Source organism: Carassius carassius, chromosome 45, assembly GCF_963082965.1.
Source record: "Carassius carassius chromosome 45, fCarCar2.1, whole genome shotgun sequence".
NCBI lineage: Eukaryota > Metazoa > Chordata > Actinopteri > Cypriniformes > Cyprinidae > Carassius > Carassius carassius.
Window position 1 is genome coordinate 2,563,366 of NC_081799.1, and position 24,760 is coordinate 2,588,125.

The window sequence follows — 24,760 nt, forward strand, 5'->3', positions numbered from 1 at the left end:
TAAATGGGGACACTTAATATCCAGAGATATCGTTGACTTGATTGCACAGATACTATTTAAACTGATCAGAGCTGGATGATGACGTCACTGAATTCAGTGATGAACTGCTTTAACTGTAAATAGTTTACTATTGTCCCTTTGTATTTTTACACACTATTTTCCTATTTAATGCTGTACAGTTTCTTTGACACAATCTGTATTTTTTTAAAGCGCCATATAAATAAAGGTGACTTGACTAATGAATCCAGTCTTATTTCATCTCATCTTTGTTATCTTAACTGTATGACGCCTCATCTCTGGATTGTTCAAAGTGAAACGGTACATAAACAGCATCTTTCATGGATCAGTAGTGGGCTGAGTGAGAGCCAATGAGATGCAGACATTAGATGAGAGATGCTGTTATTAGTCTTTGTTTGGTGAGTAGCTATTTATTGTGTTTGTGAAGTGCTCTTCACTTTGATTATAGAAAACAGAAATCTGTAAATCATGTAATGGTATATATATATGTAATATATATATATATATATATATAAACCTTTGCTACGTGTTCTGCATTAGGCTAGCTGAGACTTACAGCACTTGCATATTTCTGCTCATTTGTAAGTTACTTTGAGTAAAAGATTCTGCTAAATTCCGAAATGTAAATGTAGAGGAATTGATTTGTCTGACAGTCTGTTTGACTATAGTTTAAAACAACAACAACACACAAATATTAAACAACAGTTAGTTGTAGCATTAAATTGTATACCTCTACATGAAAATTCATTTTGTATTTGACAGTTGTGTGGTTTAGTGTGAAGCAATGTAATGGGAGGATGCTGTAAGAGAAGGATTTCTCCTCTGAAACATAAAAGGAGAATGGCCACTAAAAAAGTATTTTTGTTGTTGCCATGGCAGCAAACAGGTATGACTCACTGTGAACTTCATCTGTTAAATCAGACATACTCTATACATCACAAAACACACAAGCAGTGTTCATCTTATTGACAGTTTCCCTGTTTCCCTGTTCCCAGTTCCCCTGACATTCATTTCATATTCAAATGAACTTTATGTTGTTGTAGATAACACAATGTAATGATGTTGAATTTTCAGATTTGAAATTATAGCCAGCCAACACGCTCTTACACACAACTGTGACGCATACAGTTATGTGGCAATGTGACACAGGCAGGTGTTATACTGTTTTCAGATTTGTGGAGTAAACATAGATTTTATTTTGTTGTGAAAAGGTCAAATTAGACACCCAGGGCACGCCTGGGCCTCCCAGAATTGGTGCAGAAGTTTCCCAGTGGCATGTTATTACTATAATAGTTTTTTTATTTAATAGTTAAAGTACATAATGTAAAGTTTCAAGTGTGACAATTGCATTTCAAAACAGGAGTGAATCTCCTAAATTATCGACAGAGTTTTGAAATCCTTGATTGTTTTTTTCTATGGCCTTACAAAGAAAGGAGGGAAAAAATAAATAAAACAAATACAGTGAGATTGATTATGTTGGTTGGAAGAGTGAATGATGTCAAATTTGCTGTCACCTTTTATTATAATTTGTGCTGTTATTTTTCAATAATTCTCACAGTTAGAGAACCTTTGACTGAATAGTTCTTCTATGGCACCGCTGTGAAGAAACTTTATTTTTAATAAAAGTGAAGAGGAAGTGTCTGTGGTTTAAAGGGATGCGCAATGGAAGTGACACTAAAACTGTGGAAAAACGCTCTTCGGACTGAGATCAATATATTTACAGGAATAAATCATGCATTACAGATTGCAAATATTCGAAAAAACATACCATCAAAATAAATAAGTTTGAAATTTCAATATGCTGGTTAAAAAGCTGGTGTGTCCGCTGGCTTTTGGGATCTGATCAGTCTCTCACTAACATTTGGATAAATCTCTGTCCTTTCCTCAGCCTTGGTATCTCTTTTCACTAAAATCTGTCTTTTTCAATCCCTTCAACCAACCCATATGAAATGGCAATTGATTACTTTTTTTAATGCATTGCAATATTTGCATTATTTTATATATACTTCTCTAACAAATAAAACATTTATGAAAGTACAGCATATGTGACCCACAAAACCAGTCATGAGGGTCAGTTTTATTTTAAATTGAGATTTATACATCATGAATAAATAAACTTTCCATTGATGTATGGTTTGTTAGGAGGACAATATTTGTCTGAGATACAAAATCTGGAATCTGAGGGTGCAAAAAAATCGAAATATTGAGAAAATCTCCTTTAAAGTTATCCAAATGAAGTTCTTAGCAATGCATATTACTAATCGAAAATTAGGTTTTGACATATTTATGGTAGGAAATTTACAAAATATCTTCATGGAACTTGATCTTTACTTAATATCCTAATGATTGTGAGCATAAAAGAAAAATCGATCATTTTGACCCATACAGTACAATGTATTATTAGCTACTGATATAAAAATATATACCCCAGCGACTTCTGACTGGTTTTGTGCTCCAGGGTCACATGTTTGTCTTGGCCAAACCTTCCTCAGTAAATCCATCATTCATGTATGCAGTATCAGTTTTCACAGACAGGCCTGTCTGTTTTTGTAGGTTATCGAACAGCTTGGACAGTTTGAGCAGAAGGCCCTCAGATAGCAGTTAACACAGATACAGGCCATTGAGGATGTCAGGGTCCGGGTGTCTCCTCATGGCTCAGAGCTCCAGGACCCTGTCATTGTGTGGAGATCTCCTCTGACCGGAGAACTGGGGCGTCTTGGAGAGTGCGGCCCTAACAGGTGTTTCTTCACTGTCTTATCATTTCCATCCACATACAAAAGCTTCTTTTTTATGGTAGGTCCAATTGTTCCATTCACACATTCATTTTATACTAGCATTTATATTAATAAGATTCAATATTAAAATTATATACAGTTTTGTCAGAATCAGAATCAGAATGAGCTTTATTGCCAAGTATGTTTACACATACGAGGAATTTGTTTACGTGACAGAAGCTCCGCAGTACAACAGAATGACAGCGACAGAACATAAAACACATAATAAAAGAATATAAAAATACAAAAAATACAAATAAGTAGATAAGGAATGACAATATACAAATTGACAATTGTAGGCAGGTATATTACAAAAATGCAGTTATGTATGTACATGTATATTATGTGCAAAATTTAAGTGTATACTAAGTATGTGTGTTAGATAAATTAAGTGTATGTGTATATAAATATAAAGTGTAGTGTGTTCAGTGTGAATCAGCTGTTCATAAGATGGATTGCCTGAGGGAAGAAACTATTCCTGTGTCTGGTCGTTCTGGTGCTCAGTGCTCTGTAGCGTCGACCAGATGGCAACGATTCAAATAGGGAGTGTGCTGGATGTGAGGGGTCCAGAGTGATTTTAACAGCCCCTTTGCTCACTCTGGATAAGTACAGTTCTTGAATAGAAGGGAGATTAAACCGATGATTCGCTCTGCAGTCCGGACTACCCTCTGTAGTCTTCTGAGGTCCGATTTAGAAGCTGAGCTGAACCAGACAGTTACTGAAGTGCAGAGGATGGATTCGATGATGGTGGAGTAGAACTGTTTCAGCAGATCCTGTGGCAGGTTAAACTTCCTCAGCTGGCGAAGGAAGTACAACCTCTGCTGGGCCTTTTTCACAATGGAGTCAATGTGAATGTCCCACTTCAGGTCCTGAGAGATAGTGGTGCCCAGGAACCTGAATGACTCCACTGCAGTCACAGTGCTGTTCATGATGGTGAGTGGGGGGAGTGCAGGGGGGTTTCTCCTGAAGTCCACAGTCATCTCCACTGTTTTGAGCGTGTTAAGCTCCAGGTTGTTGAGAGTTCACCAGACAGCCAGCTCTTTAACCTCCTGTCTGTAAGCAGACTCGTCACCGTCCTGAATGAGGCCGATGAGTGTGGTGTCATCTGCAAACTTCAGGAGCTTGACAGAGGGGTCCTTAGATGTGCAATCATTAGTGTACAGGGAGAAGAGCAGTGGGGAGAGAACGCAGCCCTGGGGAGCTCCGGTGCTGATTGTACGGGTGCTGGATGTGTATTTTCCCAACCTCACTAGCTGCTGCCTGTCTGTCAGGAAGCTGTTGATCCACTGACAGACGGAGGTGGGCACGGAGAGCTGAGTTAGTTTGGGCAGGAGGAGGTTTGGCATGATCGTGTTAAAAGCCGAGCTGAAGTCCACAAACAGGATCCTCACATAGGTCCCCGGTCTGTCTAGGTGTTGCAGAACATAATGCAGTCCAATGTTTACTGCATCGTCCACAGACCTGTTTGCTCTGTAGGCAAACTGAAGAGGATCTAGCAAGATCCTCTGTTGATCTATGTCAACATAAAAAATAAAATACACCAAACTAATATTAGTTGTTTTATATATATTATATAATATATTATTTTTTCAAGTCAAGTCACCTTTATTTATATAGCTGTTACAATTAGGGGAGTGTGCTAGACGAAAGACTAAAGAGCTGGAGGAGGATGGTGATCAAAATGAGGAGTTTACTAGAAAACGAAGGAGAATAACAGACAATATACTATATTACACAAATAGGTTAAGTTACATATAGATGCACATTCACATTCACATTCAGTCACGGACAAGGGAGAACTGAACAGACCGGGTATTTAAACACACAGAAGGTAATGAGGGAACTGGAGACAGGTGGGGAATAATCAATTAAAAAAACTAGAACAGGAAGACCAAATAAGGAAACAGACAGTCCATGAACGTGACAGTTCGCCCCCTCCCGGAATGGTGCGTCCTCGCACCACAAGAGGAATACCAGCGGAGGGAGGGTGGGGGTACTGGAGGCGGGCAAGGAGCAGGCAAGGAGCAGGTGAAGAGGGAGCATGCAGGTAGGGACCAGGGCGGAGTGGATGGAGGGAGGAGCCAGGGAGGAGCCCGGAGCAGGAGGAGCCAGATGGTCCTCCAGAGACCAGCCAGGACGGAGATCCACGGTGGAGTCGACGGCGGGAAGAGCCATGGTGGAGAAGGGGCCGACGACACCAGGGGGCCGACAGGAGGAGACTGCACTGGTGGGTAAGGAACCCAAGATGGAACAGCACAGCCGCAGAACTAGGGTGACGTTGAGGATCCGGAGGGGCTAGGTGGAGCAGAAGGCTCAGGCAACCAAGGCGGAGTCGGAGTGACTGTGGAGCCGGAGTGACTGAGGATGAAGGTGGAACCAGAGGGAAGGAGGAGCCTGACAGAGCCGGAGGGATGGAGTGACGAACCAGAGGAATGGAGTCCCGAGGCAGCGGATGGTCGACGACTGACCAAGGTGGAGCCGGAAGGGACGAGGGAGCCCGGTGGAGCAGGTGGGATGCCAGGCCACGGTGGAGACGAGGGAGCTAAGAGCCAAGGCGGAGCCGCTGGGTCGAAGGACCGAGGAGGAGTCCAGGGCTCGGAGGCTGGAGGCAGAGACAGGGCCTTAACACACCAAGGCGGAGCTGGAGACTGGCAGTCCAGCGGCGAACCATCGCGCCCAGATGGCGCGGACTGAGGGTGTGCTGCGGGACTGACTGGCACCAGCAGAGATGACGTCGAGGAACGGGCTGGTCTAGGAGGAGGAGAGAGAGGAAGGATGGGAGGAAACACAGGAGACACAGGAAATTCAGAGCTGGGCGGAACCAGCGGAGAAACAGGAAATTCAGAACTGGGCGGAACCAGTGGAGACACAGGAAATTCAGAGCTGGGCGGAACCAGCGGAGAAACAGGAAATTCAGAGATGGGCGGAACCAGCGGAGAAACAGGAAATTCAGAGCTGGGCGGAACCAGCGGAGACACAGGAAATTCAGAGCTGGGCGGAACCAGCGGAGACACAGGAAGTTCAGAGCTGGGCGGAACCAGCGGAGAGACAGGAAGTTCAGAGCTGGGCGGAACCAGCGGAGGAACAGAAAACTCAGGGCTGGGCGGAACCAGCGGAGGAACAGAAAACTCAGGGCTGGGCGGAACCTGCGGAGGAACAGAAAACTCAGGGCTGAGCGGAACCAGCAGAGGAACAGAAAACTCAGGACTGGGCGGAACCAGTGGAGATGGAGCAGAGGAACTGACTGGAGAAGGTAGGAGTGGGAGACTGAGAGGGTATACAAGGGGATCAGGGCTGGATGGAACCAGCGGAGAAACAGAAAATTCAGGGCATACCTCCATAGACCAGTCCATAAGATCCAATAGTTGCTCCATATAATTTCCCAAGACTGAAAACAGCTCTCCCTCAGACGCGGATGTGTGGGTAGGGTGTTCCTCCACGCCCTCGATCTCCACTAAGACTCCCACGATGCACGGTGTTGCCGGCTCACACACCTGGTCAGTTGCTCTCGAGGTCCCTGGTATGGTCCTCCAGCGAACGGTCCAGTTGCTCCAGACATACGAGACGGACTGCTGGAATGGCCATTCCGGGAGAGGGAAGAAAACAAACTAAAAAGAAAGAAAAACGCCGCTAACTAAACTGTTTACGGTCCGTGATTTTGTTACAATTAGGGCAGTGTGCTAGACGAAAGACTAAAGAGCTGGAGGAGAATGGTGATCAAAATGAGGAGTTTACTAGAAAATGAAGGAGAATAACAGACAATATACCATATTACACAAATAGGTTAAGTTACATATAGATGTTACTTCACATTCACATTCACATTCAGTCACGGACAAGGGAGAACTGAACAGACCGGGTATTTAAACACACAGAAGGTAATGAGGGAACTGGAGACAGGTGGGGAATAATCAATTAACAAAACTAGAACAGGAAGACCAAATAAGGAAACAGACAGTCCATGAATGTGACAATAGCGCTTTAAACAAAATACATTGCGTCAAAGCAACTGAACAACATTCATTAGGAAAACAGTGTGTCAATCAAGTCAACGATATCGCTGTAGATGAATGGACCCCAACTAAGCAAGCCAGAGGCGACAGCGGCAAGGAACCGAAACTCCATCAATGATTAATTTGAAAAACTAATGGATTGCATAGTCAATATAAAAAACTTGATGACGAGTAATTTCCTACTGCTAAATTCTGAAAAAACTGAGGTGTTAATTATAGGACCTAAAAACTCTGCTTGTAATAACCTAGAACACTGTCTAAGACTTGATGGTTGCTCTGTCAATTCTTCGTCATCAGTTAGGAACCTAGGTGTGCTATTTGATCGCAATCTTTCCTTAGAAAGCCACGTTTCTAGCATTTGTAAAACTGCATTTTTCCATCTCAAAAATATATCTAAATTACGGCCTATGCTCTCAATGTCAAATGCAGAAATGTTAATCCATGCATTTATGACCTCAAGGTTAGATTATTGTAATGCTTTATTGGGTGGTTGTTCTGCACGCTTAGTAAACAAACTACAGCTAGTCCAAAATGCAGCAGCAAGAGTTCTTACTAGAACCAGGAAGTATGACCATATTAGCCCGGTCCTGTCAACACTGCACTGGCTCCCTATCAAGCATCGTATAGATTTTAAAATATTGCTTATTACTTATAAAGCCCTGAATGGTTTAGCAACTCAGTATTTGAATGAGCTCCTTTTACATTATAATCCTCTACGTCAGCTACGTTGTCAAAACTCAGGCAATTTGATAATACCTAGAATATCAAAATCAACTGCGGGCGGCAGATCCTTTTCCTATTTGGCACCTAAACTCTAGAATAACCTACCTAACACTGTTCGGGAGGCAGACACACTCTTGCAGTTTAAATCTAGATTAAAGACCCATCTCTTTAAACTGGCTTACACATAACATACTAATATGCTTTTAATATCCAAATCCGTTAAAATATTTTTAGGCTGCATTAATTAGGTAAACCGGAACCGGAAACACTTCCCATAACACCCTATGTACTTGCTACATCATTAGAAGAATGGCATCTACGCTAACATTTGTCTGTCTCTCTCTTGTTCCGAGGTCACCGTGGCCACCAGATTCAGTCTGTGTCCAGATCCAGAGGATCACTGTAGTCACCCGGATCCAGTACGTATCCAGACCAGATGCTGGATCAGCACCTAGAAAGGACCTCTACATCCCTGAAAGACAGCGGAGACCAGGACAACTAGAGCCCCAGATACAGATCCCCTGTAAAGACCTTGTCTCAGAGGAGCACCAGGACAAGACCACAGGAAACAGATGATTCTTCTGCACAATCTGACTTTGCTGCAGCCTGGAATTGAACTACTGGTTTCGTCTGGTCAGAGGAGAACTGGCCCCCCAACTGAGCCTGGTTTCTCCCAAGGTTTTTTTCTCCATTCTGTCACCGATGTAGTTTCGGTTCCTTGCCGCTGTAGCCTCTGGCTTGCTTAGTTGGGGACACTTCATCTAAAGCGATATCGTGGACTTGATTGCAAATAAATGCACAGACACTATTTAACTGAACAGAGATGACATAGCTGAATCCAATGATGAACTGCCTTTAACAATCATTTTTGCATTATTGACACTGTTTTCCTAATGAATGTTGTTCAGTTGCTTTGACGCAATGTATTTTGTTTAAAGCGCTATATAAATAAAAGTGACTTTGACAGAATGGAGAAAAAAACCTTGGGAGAAACCAGGCTCAGTTGGGGGGCCAGTTCTCCTCTGACCAGACGAAACCAGTAGTTCAATTCCAGGCTGCAGCAAAGTCAGATTGTGCAGAAGAATCATCTGTTTCCTGTGGTTTGTCCTGGTGGTCATCTGAGACAAGTTATTTACAGGGGATCTGTATCTGGGGCTCTAGTTGTCCTGGTCTCCGCTGTCTTTCAGGGATGAAGAGGTCCTTTCTAGGTGCTGATCCAACATCTGGTCTGGATACGTACTGGATCCGGATGACTGCAGTGACCCTCTGATCTGGATACAGACTGGATCTGGTGGCTACGGTGACCTCGGAATAAGAGAAAAACAGACAAATATTAGCGTAGATGCCATTCTTCTAATGATGTAGCAAGTACATCGGGTGTCCTGCGGGTGTCGCTGTTGGACAGTGTTTTCTCTACTTCCTGTTGGCCTTCTGTAGCAAATCGTAGCTCCGTGTAGCTGTTTTTATTTTATTTTTTCTCTAGAATCTTTATCTTACTATCACTCTCTGTTTTTTAAAGTGGTAAAATATAACTTAATTCACACCATATTTCTGATATTATCGATCAATCTTATCAGATTAACTTTGATCGTTCACTTTTATTTTATATCCGTGAGTGCAGTACACCTGCAAAACGTTAGCACTCTTTAGCTTGTCATTAGCGTTTTCATTCGAACCTATCGCTGTTTTTCTTTTCTCCTCTCCTCTCTCTCGACAGTTTATCTATCTCTGTCGCAGATGAGGGATTCACATGTGATAAATGCAGGGAAATAGTTAGGCTGACAGAGAAGATTTCAGAATTAGAGACACGCATCCAAACTTTAATTGAGGACAGTAAGAATGTTAGGGCTCTAGATGTGGCTTTGAATGCGTCTAGCTCAGGGATTCCTGTACATTGTTAGGTTCCGGAAACAGAGCCCCTGCAGCAAGGCAACTGGGTGACGGTGAGGCAGCGTAGTCGTGGGTCAAAACACCGCTCTTCTTTTCCAATCAAAACATTAAACAGGTTCTCCCCACTCAGTGATGCACCCACTGAAAAACCTGATGAAAGTGCTCTAGTTATTGGTGATTCTATTGTACGGAACGTGAATATAGTGACACCAGCCACCATAGTCAAATGTTTACCGGGAGCCAGAGCGCCTGACATCTTGGCAAATTTAAAAGTGCTGGCTAATGCTAAACGTAAATACAGTAAGATTGTTATTCCTGCCGGCGCTAATGATGTTCGACTTCGCCAGTCGGAGATCACTAAAAATAACATTAAAGAGGTGTGTGAACTTGCAAGCACGATGTCAGACACTGTAATATGCTCTGGTCCCCTCCCTGCTTACCGTTGTGACGAGATGCATAGCAGATTGTCATCATTCAATGGCTGGATGTCTAAGTGGTGCCCACAGAATAACATAGGTGTCATAGACAATTGGACGAGCTTTTGGGGCTGACCTGACCTGTTTAAAAGAGATGGTCTTCATCCCTCCTGGGGTGGCGCCACTCTTCTCTCTAGAAATATGGCAAATAGTCTTAGTGTTTATACTTGACTAACTGGGGCCCAGGTCAGGAAGCAGACAGACTGGCTAAACCGACCGTCTGCTAGCTGCCTCCTGTCACAGAGGTCAGTTAATTCTCAGCACATAGAGACTTTTTCACCTAGATATCACACTATAGAGACTGTGTATGTTCCCCGAACTAGAAAATACAAAAAATGTCCAAACCAAGTTAAGATTAACAATTTAATTGAGGTTCAACAAATAAAAAACAGAAGCAATATGGATAAACAAATGACAAAGCTTGGCTTATTGAATATCAGATCCCTTTCTACGAAAACACTTTTTATAAATAATATGATCACTGATCATAATATAGATGTACTCTGTTTGACAGAAACCTGGCTAAAACCTGATGATTACATTATTTTAAATAAGTCCACCCCCCAAGATCACTGTTATAAATTACGTTTTTATTAACAAGATTCGGGAGGAGCGCGTCAGATACTTAGCCTAATCAACACAGGTGGACCATAATCAAGTAATCAATCCCATAGTATAAATATCGCTGACTTACCTCTATCCATTAACAGTTTATCAGCATGCTGGTTCGCTTCGTCCGTCACCTTATCACAGATCCAATTTTCGTACCAACGAAGAGAGCTACACCGGGGATTTATAAGACCTGCTGCTTTTACCCGCGATCATTTCTACCCCGCCAAACACGGCCGTTGAGCACCATTACGCTTCATCGCGACAGCTGCTCTCCTCGCCAAGCCACACATTGTGGCCAATAGACCGTGCAAGCTCCTCGCTCGCCTCGCTCGACACAACGATCGTGCTGCCCGAGACCGAGCTCTCCTCGAGCGTGGGATTGCAGCAGCAGGAATCCAACCAGCCTTGGCCGCACACCAATTCTCACCGCAGCAAGCCTCTCTCACTTCCCGCCGTTGCTCAGCCTTTCACCCCGGCGTTCCGGCCGAGTGGCAGTTTGAGGCCGCTTCCTCTAGCTGCACAGACCGCGCGACGTAAACCAATACATTTTCAGGCGAATACGCTAAAAGCAGGTTCTTCTTCTTCATTGGATTTTTACGGCAGTTGGCATCCAAAGTGTTGCATCTAAAAGCAGGTTCGCGGCTAAAGTTTGTTAAGTGTCATGACGCAGTTCCGTCGTCTTCTACTAGTGTTTTATGGCGGTTTTGGCAAACCAGCATAAAGATGCATTACCGCCACCTGCTGATCTGGAGTGTGGAGTGCGCATAGATTTGGACGACAGATACAAACGTACTTCCGTCGGATGATGATGCCACTTTTAACCACGAAGCATCCACACTGAAATTTCCAAGACATTACATTCGCCTTACCGCGCACGTTTAAACCTCACTGAAATAATACAGACATAAGTTCCATGATATATATATATATATATATATATATATATATATATATATATATATATATATATATATAAAAAATTAAAATAAAAAAAAAGTCTTAATGCACCGTAAGTCGCTGGATAAAAGCGTCTGCTAAATGCTTACATTTAATTTTCATTTTTAATTTCCATCCAAGTATTCGGGCAGGACCAAATTATTTAGGGACCTATTTCACCATTTACCGGCGTGATCACTCAAAATTCATCTAAAACGCATCTGCCCTCGTGTTTTGACGCAGGATAGCAAGTGCAAGTAAAATTACTGTCGCCTTTTTAAGACCGTAATACGAAAAACAGGCAAGTAAATAATATCTTTAGAAACCACTTGGAAGCGAATAGCACATAATTGCTATTAACGTTACTGCTATAATCATGTCTTTTCGGTGTCTTACAAGACTAAACATGCTTCATCGTTTCCAAAAGCCTCTGTTTCCACAGTCCATACTACAACGTGAAAACAGCGTTCCAAACGTATCCGCTCCGGAGACCGTCTAAAAAGGCCGTAGGCCAAATGAGAGGAAATATGCTTTTCCAACTGGAACATAATAATGTGGACAAGGCTTGAGGAATCGTCAAATCAGGCAACCAATTGCTAAGCTGGCAACACAGTAGGTTACCCATTCATTTTTAGCTTGCCCCATCAAATGTTACTAACCCTTTTTACTCTTCCCGCAGCCAACATCTACAGCAGCCGAAGCAAGCTCTGCAGGTGGCCCAAACCCCTACCCCTCTTCCTCTTCTCATGCTCCCATTTACTTCTCTGTTTTCCACATCTCCTCACTGCCGCAGCAGTGTCTGCTCCCGCAGGAGCCTTTCCTGTATCTCCACACTGCTGCAGCAGTGTCTGCTCCCGCAGGAGCCTTTCCTGTATCTCCTCACTGCCGCAGCAGTGTCTGCTCCCGCAGGAGCCTTTCCTGTATCTCCCCACTGCCGCAGCAGTGTCTGCTCCCGCAGGAGCCTTTCCTGTATCTCCCCACTGGCGCAGCAGTGTCTGCTCCCGCAGGAGCCTTTCCTGTATCTCCTCACTGCCGCAGCAGTGTCTGCTCCCGCAGGAGCCTTTCCCGTATCTCCCCACTGCCTAAGCAGTGTCTGCTCCCGCAGGAGCCTTTCTGCTCACACGCAGACCGTGCTCTCAAAGGATGATGTGAGTCCGTAGGCGGCGGCGAAGTCTCCATCCACAAATAGACATAGATCGTTTGCAGATATAAGGTATTCCATCGTACTTTAACAGGTAATCCGATACGTGCCATATTTTAAATGAGCTCTCACTAACGGAGTTTAATGCCACAGTTATGTTAGAATGCATCTCATTCTTGGCATGTGGTCCGGAGCGCGTATGACCAAGGCTCAGTTCAACCGAAGTCACTCCAAATATATGAACTTACCGGTTTTTGAATACCTTATATTTAAGGCATTCGTTTACGTCCATATAAGGGTTAAATCGTTGGACTTTAAATTGAATCTACTATTGTTTTTGCACCATTGACTGATTTTGCAGAACATTTAGACTGATAACTTCCGTGCGCAGACGGGGAAAAAAATAAAAAATAAAAAATAAATATTTCACAGGACAAGCGAGATGACAGTAGTGCCGACTACATGAACTAGCTGTTTTAAATATAGTATTTTATATTTAATGCCAGTTTATCAGTGCGTCCGAAAGTATATTTTTCGATTATTGGTGATTCCATATGCTCTTTTTTCATGCACCTGCATGGTTAAAATGGCATATAGTAAGCTCAGACAAGAATAAAGAATCTTTCTCTTACTCCACCCATGCACAATTACATCGTCGATATGTACCATCGATCTCACATGCTGACAATATGACGATTCGACAACGACCACATCGCTGATCCATGGCACCTATTCCGGGTACACTGGCACAGGAAATCCAATTTATTTTTGCACGCTTAATTTCGAATGCAATGACTGCACCAAGATTTTTCTGACTCGTTATTGGAAGCAGCTCATTGGATTTGCTAAACAATTATTCAAGTAAGCCTCACAGCGTCTACCCTCGTAAACAACCAAATCATCCTTAGTATTGAACTCCCTGTCAGGCGCTGCAAGAGTGCTCCCGGTTGAGCCAACCTTTGCCTTCTCCGTTCAACTATCAGCAAAGCCTACTCATATGACATCGCGAGTATTAAACTCCTGTCAGATTCTTTCCCGCTTAAGCAATCTTGGACTTTCCATTCGACCACCAGTGAAGCTTACCCGATTAATGCCCGATTAACCCAATAAATAAAAAATAAATAAATAAATAAAATTAATAAATAAATTTTTTCAGTCAGTGACACTTACCTATCAAACACCGAGTACATCACAGCTAAAATAAATTTTCCCTCCGATGGCAAGACATACCCATCCAAGATAAAAAAAAATAATAATAATAAAATAATAAATAAATAAAAATAAAAACACCGGATGCTGCCCATAGCCTCCCGGCCAGATAACCTTACCTTTTCTATCCTATGGCCAGCAAGGCTTACCCGTTCGTTGCCAGGAGCTCACTCTCCCTTCGGACGTAGGTGAAAGCCCCCGGCTACCCTTTTTGCCATTCTGTCTTACATACGGAGAGGTTTAACCATCCAATGCATGGAGTCGGGGCTCCCGTTGGACGTAGGTGAGAGCCTCCCGGCTAGACAACCTTACCTTTTCCGTCTTTTGGCCAGTGAGGCTTAACTGATCGATTCCGGGAGCTAAGCTCCTGTCGGACGAAGGTAAGAGCCTCCCAGCTAGACAACCTTTTCCGTCCTTCAGCCAGAGAGGTTTACCCGTTTGATTTCTGGAGCTAAGCTCCTATCGGACGTCGGTCAGAGCCTCCCGGCTAGACAACCACGACCATTCCACGTGGTTTAGGTCGCAAAACCCTTAAACAAGCCGTCCGACGCCGCAAGTACCAAACACACAAATAAACCCTCCCTCCTTCCTACGGTCGTCAAGGCTTACCCGTCTCATGCCGTGAGTAGCAAACTCCCATAAGACGTCGACGAGAGCCTCACGACCACACAAACTTACCTTTTCCATCCTACGGCCTGCGAGGCTTATCCAGGAAGTCTCCGTTGGAATGCTGGCGAGAGCCTCCTGGCCACCGAATGTTTCCTTTTCTGTCCCACATCCGGAGGCTTACCCGTTCGAAGCGCGTGCTCCCTTTGGACACCGGCAAGAGCCTCCTGGACAGACTACCTTTACCTTTCCACTCTACGGTCGGCGAGACTTATCCCGTTCAATGCGTGTGCTCCCTTCTGACATCGGTAAGAGTCTCCCGGCCACACAACTTACCTTTCGATTTGACGGTAGGCGAGGCTTAAACGTCCGACGCTACGAGTCTCGACCTCTCACCAAATCCAGCACAAAAAAAAAAAAGAAACTCTCTCAGCTACCCTCACATCTTTTAACCCCGCCTGGCGTGGCTTACCAGTTCGATGTTCTGAGTTTAATGCCCCATCGGATGCCGCGAGAGACCTCCAAGTCGGGTTTTCCTTTCCACTCTCCCCGTCCGGCGAGGCTTACCCTTCAGACGTCTGGCGAGAGTTCTCCCGGTCGGGCCTATGCTTGCCGGCCGCAAGCAAGTCTCATCCATTCGATGCCGTGAGTCGGGATCTCCCTTCGGATGTCGCCAGAGTCCTCCTTGTCGGCCAGCCCAAAGCTTTTTATCTGCCAAACCGAGAGGACCCAGACGTCCGTCATCCTGAGTCTCAATCTACTGTCGGAGGCTTCATGGGCCCTCTCGGTCAGTCGGCCACTGAATAGCAGGGGCTATCAGCCAGTAGGGCCCGTAGGCCGACACCGTGACCTATTCCGGTCGAGGCAACTCGGGTCCTCCCGGTCGGGCACCACAACCACGCTGCTCCTCCTCATCGGCCGGTAGGGCTCACCGTTCCAACGCCTCAAGCTCCCGTTGAGCATCGGCTCAAGCCCTACCGACCGGGCGCCAACAACCACATAGTTCACTACCTGCAGCCGGTAGGGCCTACTCTTCCAACGCCCAAGTCGCTCCCTCCGGAGTACGTAGGCCCTTCCAGCCTGCCTACGAGACGACTTCTCAGAAAACCAAATCAGCCCCTGCCAGTACTCTATGCTATTTTGGGGGGGGGGGGCGTTCTTTAATCTGGCGGCTTTCCTCTTGTACATTTGCTTTTTGGGGAATACTCTAGGTTCGGGCCATTCCCGAGCATGGAGCCCTTCCCCGGAGGAGCGTGTCAGATACTTAGTCTAATCAACACAGGTGGACCATAATCAAGTAATCAATCCCATAGTATAAATATCGCTGACTTACCTCTATCCATTGACGGTTTATCAGCATCCCTCCTCCACCCCATCTCCTCACTTTGAGTTCACTTTATAAATAGACGGGGAAGTGGGGGGGGTACTCTAGGATCAGGCCATTCCCGAGCTTGGAGCCCTTCCCCGGACAGCACGTCAAATATGCATATTATATCTCAGCTAATTATATGTAAGCGTGAACTAGTGAAACATGAGCCGTGTCTAAAAGGCAAAGGTGGAGGTGTTGCTTCAATTTATAACAACGCTTTCAGGATTTCTCAGAGGGCAGGCTTTAAGTATAACTCGTTTGAAGTAATGGTGCTTCATTTAACATTATCCGGAGAAACAAATGTTAATGATAAATCCCCTGTTATGTTTGTACTGGCTACTGTATACAGGCCACCAGGGCACCATACAGACTTTATTAAAGAGTTTGGTGATTTTACATCCGAGTTAGTTCTGGCTGCAGATAAAGTTTTAATAGTTGGTGATTTTAATATCCATGTTGATAATGAAAAAGATGCATTGGGATCAGCATCTATAGACATTTTGAACTCATTTTGAACTCAACACTTGATAGTGTTGAAATTATTCAGCCAAGTGATGATATCTCAGATCATTATTTAGTTCTGTGCAAACTTCATATAGCCAAAATGGTAAATTCTACTTCTTGTTACAAGTATGGAAGAACCATCACTTCTACCACAAAAGACTGCTTTTTAAGTTATCTTCCTGATGTATCCAAATTCCTTAGCATACCCAAAACCTCAGAACAACTTGATGATGTAACAAAAACTATGGACTCTCTCTTTTCTAGCACTTTAAATAAAGTTGCTCCTTTACGCTTAAGGAAGGTTAAGGAAAACAGTTTAACACCATGGTATAATGAGCATACTCGCACCCTAAAGAGAGCAGCCCGAAAAATGGAGCACAGCTGGAGGAAAACAAAACTAGAGGTATTTCGTATTGCTTGGCGGGAAAGTAACCTATCCTACAGAAAAGCATTAAAAACTGCTAGATTCGATTACTTTTCTTCTCTTTTAGAAGAAACAAACATAACCCCAGGTATTTATTCAATACAGTGGCTAAATTAACGAAAAATAAAGCCTCTACAAGTGTTGACATTTCCCAACACCACAGCAGTAATGACTTTATGAACTACTTTACTTCTAAAATCGATACTATTAGAGATAAAATTGCAACCATTCAGCCGTCAGCTACAGTATCACATCAGACAGTGCACTATAGACCCCCTGAGGAACAGTTCCACTCATTCTCTACAATAGGAAAGGAAGAATTGTATAAACTTGTTAAATCATCTAAACCAACAACATGTATGTTAGACCCTATACCATCTAATCTTCTAAAAGAGGTGCTTCCAGAAGTCATAGATCCTCTTCTGACTATTATTAATTCCTCATTGTCATTAGGATATGTCCCCAAAACCTTCAAACTGGCTGTTATTAAGCCTCTCATCAAAAAAACCACAACTTAACCCCAAAGAACTAGTTAATTATAGACCAATCTCGAATCTCCCTTTTCTGTCCAAGATACAAGAAAAGGTGGTATCCTCACAATTATATTCCTTCTTAGAGAAAAATGGTATATGTGAGGATTTCCAGTCAGGATTTTGACCATATCATCGTACTGAGACTGCTCTCCTTAGAGTTACAAATGATCTGCTCTTATCATCTGATCGTGGGTGTATCTCTCTATTAGTTTTATTGGATCTTAGTGCTGCATTTGACACAATTGACCAAAACATTCTTTTGCATAGACTTGAACACTTTGTTGGCATCAGTGGAAGTGCATTAGCATGGTTTAAATCGTACTTATATGACCGCCATCAGTTCGTAGCAGTAAATGATGTATCCTATCGATCACAAGTGCAGTATGGAGTACCTCAAGGCTCAGTACTAGGGCCGCTACTCTTCACGCTTTATATGTTACCCTTGGGAGATATCATCAGGAAACATGGTGTTAGCTTTCACTGTTATGCTGATGATACTCAGCTCTATATTTCTTCGCGGCCCGGTGAAACACACCAATTTGAAAAACTAATGGAATGCATAGTCGATATAAAAAACTGGATGACGAGTAATTTCTTACTGCTAAATTCTGAAAAAACAGAGGTGTTAATTATAGGACCTAAAACTCCGCTTGTAATAACCTAGAACACTGTCTAAGACTTGATGGTTGCTCTGTCAATTCTTCGTCATCAGTTAGAAACCTAGGTGTGCTATTTGATTGCAATCTTTCCTTAGAAAGCCACGTTTCTAGCATTTGTAAAACTGCATTTTTCCATCTGAAAAATATATCTAAATTATGGCCCTTGCTCTCAGTGTCAAATGCAGAAATGTTAATCCATGCATTTATGACCTCAAGGTTAGATTATTGTAATGCTTTATTGGGTGGTTGTTCTGCACGCTTAGTAAACAAACTACAGCCAGTCCAAAATGCAGCAGCAAGAGTTCTTACTAGAACCAGGAAGTATGACCATATTAGCCCGGTCCTGTCAACACTGCACTGGCTCCCTATCAAACATTGTATAGATTTTAAAATATTGCTTATTACTTATTAAGCCCTAAATGGTTTAGCACCTCAGTATTTGAATGAGCTCCTTTTACATTATAATCCTCTATGTCCGCTACGTTCTCAAAACTCAGGCAATTTGATAATACCTAGAATATCAAAATCAACTGCGGGCGCAGATCCTTTTCCTATTTGGCGCCTAAACTCTGGAATAACCTACCTAACATTGTTCGGGAGGCAGACACACTCTTGCAGTTTAAATCTAGATTAAAGACCCATCTCTTTAACCTGGCATACACATAACATACTAATATGCTTTTAATATCCAAAACCGTTAAAGGATTTTTAGGCTGCATTAATTAGGTAAACCGGAACCGGGAAAACTTCCCATAACAAAGTCAAAGTCACCTTTATTTATATAGCGCTTTAAACAAAATACATTGCGTCAAAGCAACTGAACAACATTCATTAGGAAAACAGTGTCAATAATGCAAAAATGATAGTTAAAGGCAGTTCATCATTGAATTCAGTGATGTCATCTCTGTTCAGTTAAATAGTGTCTGTGCATTTATTTGCAATCAAGTCAACGATATCACTGTAGATGAAGTGTCCCCAACTAAGCAAGCCAGAGGTGACAGCGGCAAGGAACCGAAACTCCATCGGTGACAGAATGGAGAAAAAAACCTTGGGAGAAACCAGGCTCAGTTGGGGGGCCAGTTCTCCTCTGACCGGACGAAACCAGTAGTTCGATTCCAGGCTGCAGCAAAGTCAGATTGTGCAGAAGAATCATCTGTTTCCTGTGGTCTTGTCCTGGTGCTCCTCTGAGACAAGGTCTTTACAGGGGATCTGTATCTGGGGCTCTAGTTGTCCTGGTCTCCGCTGTCTTTCAGGGATGTAGAGGTCCTTTCTAGGTGCTGATCCAGCATCTGGTCTGGATACGTACTGGATCCAGGTGACTGCAGTGACCCTCTGATCTGGACACAGACTGGATCTGGTGGCCACGGTGACCTCGGAACAAGAGAGAAACAGACAAATATTAGCGTAGATGCCATTCTTCTAATGATGTAGCAAGTACATAGGGTGTTATGGGAAGTGTTTCCGGTTCCAGTTTACCTAATTAATGCAGCCTAAAAATCCTTTAACGGATTTGGATAATAAAAGCATATTAGTATGTTATGTGTATGCCAGGTTAAAGAGATGGGTCTTTAATCTAGATTTAAACTGCAAGAGTGTGTCTGCCTCCCGAACAATGTTAGGTAGGTTATTCCAGAGATTAGGCGCCAAATATGAAAAGGATCTGCAGCCCGCAGTTGATTTTGATATTCTAGGTATTATCAAATTGCCTGAGTTTTGAGAACGTAGCGGACGTAGATCGTCACATATACCATTTTTCTTTAAGAAGGAATATAATTGTGAGGATACCACCTTTTCTAGTATCTTGGACAGAAAAGGCAGATTCGAGATTGGTCTATAATTAACTAGTTCTTTGGGGTCAAGTTGTGGTTTTTTGATGAGAGGTTAAATAACAGCCAGTTTGAAGGTTTTGGGGACATATCCTAATGACAATGAGGAATTAATATTGGTCAGAAGAGGATCTATGACTTCTGGAAGCACCTCTTTTAGGAGCTTAGATGGTATAGGGTCTAACATAGATGTTGTTGGTTTAGATGATTTGTTTATACAATTCTTCCTCTCCTATAGTGAAGAATGAGTGGAACTGTTCCTCAGGGGGTCTATAGTGCAATGTCTGATGTGATACTGTAGCTGACGGCTGAATGGTTGCAATTTTATCTCTAATAGTATCGATTTTAGAAGTGAAGTAGTTCATAAAGTCATTACTGCTGTGATGTTGGGAAATGTCAACACTTGTTGAGGCTTTATTTTTCATTAATTTAGCCACCGTATTGAATAAATACCTGGGGTTATGTTTGTTTTCTTCTAAAAGAGATGAAGAGGATAGGTTACTAAGGAATTTGGATACATCGGGAAGATAACTTAAAAAGCTGTCTTTTGTGGTAGAAGTGATGGTTCTTCCATACTTGTAACAAGAAGTAGAATTTACAATTTTGGCTATATGAAGTTTGCACAAAACTAAATAATGATCTGAGATATCATCACTTGGCTGCATAATTTCAACACTATCAACATCAATTCCATGTGACAGTGTTAAATCTAGAGTATGATTTCGACAATGAGTAAGTAAGTAAGTAAAATTTATTTATATAGCACCTTTCTCAGACAAGAAGTCACAAAGTGCTTAACAATCTGTTAATAAAAAGGATCAAACATGCATACAATAAATCTACCATAACACAACACACAGAAACACTCTTCACAAACATGAAATGACAAGTAACCACTGCTGGTAAATAAAAGCGAATCCAAAAGGATGCGTCTTCAGGTGTTTTTTAAAAGAATTGACAGAACCCATAGTTCTCAGTGCTAATGGAAGTGAGTTCCAAAGCCTCGGTGCCACAGTACAAAAAACATGATCACCTTTAGTCTTAAGACGTGTTCTAGGGACAATTAAAAGGTCCAGACCAGAAGACCGTAAGAGCCGACCCGGTCAATGTTTATGTAAAAGATCCTCAATATAGAGAGGTGCCTGACCATGCAAGGCTCTATAAGTGATAACTAAAATTTTAAACTGCACTCTGAATTCAACTGGGAGCCAATGAAGGTCCTTGAGAACTGGTCTTATATGAGACCACTTACTGGTACCAGTCAACAGCCTTGCAGCTGCATTTTGTACAACTTGTAGTCGCTCCATAGAAGACTTATTCAAACAAGTATACAGAACATTGCAATAGTCCAAACGTGACGAGATGAAGGCATGAACAAGCATCTCCATCTCTTTTCTTGAGACCACCGATCTAATCTGAGCAATGTTCCTAAAATGGAAAAAACATGAGCGAACTACAGACTTTATATGACTGTTAAAACATATGGCTCTATCCAGAAAGACACCTAAATTTCTTATTTCATTACAATCTGAAGTGGTGAAACCCCCAAAACCTGCTTAATCCTAGGTATAATATTGTCAGGAGCAAAGATCATCATTTCAGTTTTATCCTTATTAAGTTGCAAAAAATAGTTTGCCATCCATTTATTAATGGAGACTAAACAATCCTGTAGAACTGACAGAGTAGGTCCTGAAACGTGTTGTCTAACCCCAATAGAGTTCAAAATGTCTATAGATGCTGATCCCAATGCATCTTTTTCATTATCAACATGGATATTAAAATCACCAACTATTAAAACTTTATCTGCAGCCAGAACTAACTCGGATGTAAAATCACCAAACTCTTTAATAAAGTCTGTATGGTGCCCTGGTGGCCTGTATACAGTAGCCAGTATAAACATAACAGGGGATTTTTCATTAACATTTGTTTCTCTGGATAATGTTATATGAAGCAATGAAGCTGTAACATAATGAGCAATTAACTTCAAACGAGTTATACTTGAAGCCTGCCCTCTGAGAAATCCTGAAAACATTGTTATAAATTGAAGCAACACCTCCCCCTTTGCCTTTTAGACGCGGCTCATGTTTATAACAGTAATCTTCGGGGGTGGACTCATTTAAAATAATGTAATTATCAGGTTTTAGCCAGGTTTCTGTCAAACAGAGCACATCTATATTATGATCAGTGATCATATTATTTACAAAAAGTGTTTTCGTAAAAAATGGGATCTGATATTCAATAAGCCAAGCTTTATCATTTGTTTATCCGTATTGCATCTGTGTTTTATTTGTTGAACCTCAATTAAATTGTTAATCTTAACTTGGTTTGGACGTTTTTTGTTTTTTCTAGTTCGGGGAACAGACACAGTCTCTATAGTGTGATATCTAGGTGAAAAAGTCTCTATGTGCTGAGAATTAACTGACCTCTGTGACGGGAGGCAGCTAGCAGACGGTCGGTTTAGCCAGTCTGTCTGCTTCCTGACCTGGGCCCCAGTTAGTCAAGTATAAACACTAAGACTATTTGCCATATTTCTAGAGAGAAGAGTGGCGCCACCCCAGGAGGGATGAAGACCATCTCTTTTCAACAGGTCGGGTCTGCCCCAAAAGCTCGTCCAATTGTCTATGAAACCTATGCTATTCTGTGGGCACCACTTAGACATCCAGCCATTGAGTGATGACAATCTGCTATGCATCTCGTCACCACGGTAAGCAGGGAGGGGACCAGAGCATATTACAGTGTCTGACATCGTGCTTGCAAGTTCACACACCTCTTTAATTTTATTTTTAGTGATCTCTGACTGGCGAAGTCGAACATCATTAGGGCCGTTGAACTTGAATAACAATCTTACTGTATGAATAACAATCTTACTGTATTTACGTTTAGCATTAGCCAGCACTTTTAAATTTGCCAAGATGTCAGGCGCTCTGGCTCCCGGTAAACATTTGACTATGGTGGCTGGTGTCTCTATATTCACGTTCCGTACAATAGAATCACCAATAACTAGAGCACTTTCATAAGGTTTCTCAGTTGGTGCATCACTGAGTGGGGAGAACCTGTTTAATGTTTTGATTGGAACAGAAGAGCGGTGTTTTGCCTCACTGTCACCCAGTTGCCCTGCTGCAGGGGCTCTGTTTCCGGAACCGAACAATGTACAGGAATCCCTGAGCTAGACGCATCCAAAGCCGTATCTAGAGCCCTAACATTCTTACTGTCCTCAATTAAAGTTTGGATGCGTGTCTCTAATTCTGAAATCTTCTCTGTCAGCCTAACTATTTCCCTGCATTTATCCCATGTGAATCCCTCATCAGCGACAGAGATAGATAAGCTGTACATGTGGCAAGAGGTGCAAATAACAATAACAGGAGAAGCCATTACTCACCGTGCTTGATGAAATATTCTTACTGCGGTTGTTTGATGAACTTGTGAAAAACTGGAGCGAGAGAGAGGAGAGGAGAAAAGAAAACAGCGATAGGTTCAAATGAAAACGCTAATGACAAGCTAACAAGTGCTAACGCTTTGCAGGTGTACTGCACTCACGGATATAAAATAATAATAATAATAATAATAAGTGAACGATCAAAATTAATCTGATAAGATTGATCGATAATATCAGAAATATGGTGTGAATTAAGTTATATTTTATCACTTAAAAAAAAACAGAGAGTGATAGTAAGATAAAGATTCTAGAGAAAAAAAGAAAAACAGCTACACGGAGCTACGATTAGCTACAGCAAGACCAACAGGAAGTAGAGAAAACACTGTCCAACAGTGACACCCGCAGTCAGGGAGTCATCCCTTCATGTTTTGTCATGAAACTCTAGATGGCGCAGGCTGATGGTTGTTAATGAAACTGATGATATTCAGAGAGTAAATGACTTGGCACAAGCTGATTGGTTCATGCTGCATATGCAGCCAATGGATGCCTTGCCTGCCTTGCATTTTTATGGCTGGCTAGTATTCACTCGAGATTCTTGGAGTGCGCTTTTCTGAGTTTCCCTGAAACCCTCCACCTTCCCCAGCTCCACCTGTGTAGATCTGCTATAGGTCATTTTATATGCTATTTGTGCAGAAGCAGTATGTCTTAAATACTCATGGCACCGTATCACCATATGCATTGGCAGTAGCAAGTTCCTGTACTTGCTTGCAGCATCAGCAGCAGTAATCTACAACTACTGCGATAACCAACAGCAGCAGCAGTGTAGCAGATCTATTCCACCAAGACCAAATACATTAACATTGCCATATCCATCACCATGCAAAAATCTTCATAGAGTTGTGATTAAACAAACTTTAAGATTAGTCTTTTTTCCAGGTAGAGATTGCAGCATTGAAAGTCTTCCTCTTCCGCATCACGAGCAGCACCAGTGGCCATTGTTTCACGAGGAGTCACCAAAGAATAACTACAAGCTTTTCACAAACCGCTCATTACCCTGTTCAACCACACGATGACCTTTAGCCGCCTCTCTCACCTTACTAGAGATCATTCTAAGGTTAAATATAGATTTAACTTAATTTTTTTTTTTTTTTTTTATCAAATCGTTGCACAGATATGACAAGAAAACACTGGCATCTAACAATGCCTTGGGAAAAAAGTTCATCTTAAAAATCTAAAGCCTATACATAAACCAAAATAGGAAATAAAACAGAATAAATGTCCTATTCTGTGTCCTAAACTCCTGAAACATTGGTGTCTCATATTTTAGAGCAGTCAGAGTTAGAGAAATAATTTAATTGCAAATTTTTCTCAGCTAACTGATTACAATTTAATTTTTGTATGTAACTTATTCCCCAACACAGTTTATAAGTACTAATAAACAGCCAAAATGCTAGTAATATGCATACTAATAAGCAACTAGTTAACAGTGTTCCCTAATCTAAAGGGTTATCGGTATTGTTAACTGCTTCTCTTTTACTCGGACTGAGAGAGAGACTGTCGTGTAAAGTCTGGTGAGCTGAAGAAAGCCATCTCACATGCCTGCCCCCAAAACTATTTGAGTTTGCCGTGAGAAGCAGCTTGTCTTTACAGCAGATATGGAGAGCCAGTTAT

At 42.4% G+C, this 24,760-nt stretch overlaps 1 long non-coding RNA gene across 1 annotated transcript; it reads left to right on the plus strand.

Annotated features, from left to right (window-relative positions):
• The first annotated feature begins 338 nt into the window (after positions 1–338).
• LOC132127536 (uncharacterized) lies at positions 339–24,165 on the plus strand. The gene is made up of 3 exons (XR_009427538.1): positions 339–416; positions 781–904; positions 24,026–24,165. It is a non-coding gene; the product is annotated as an uncharacterized LOC132127536 (long non-coding RNA).
• Positions 24,166–24,760: the final 595 nt, after the last annotated feature.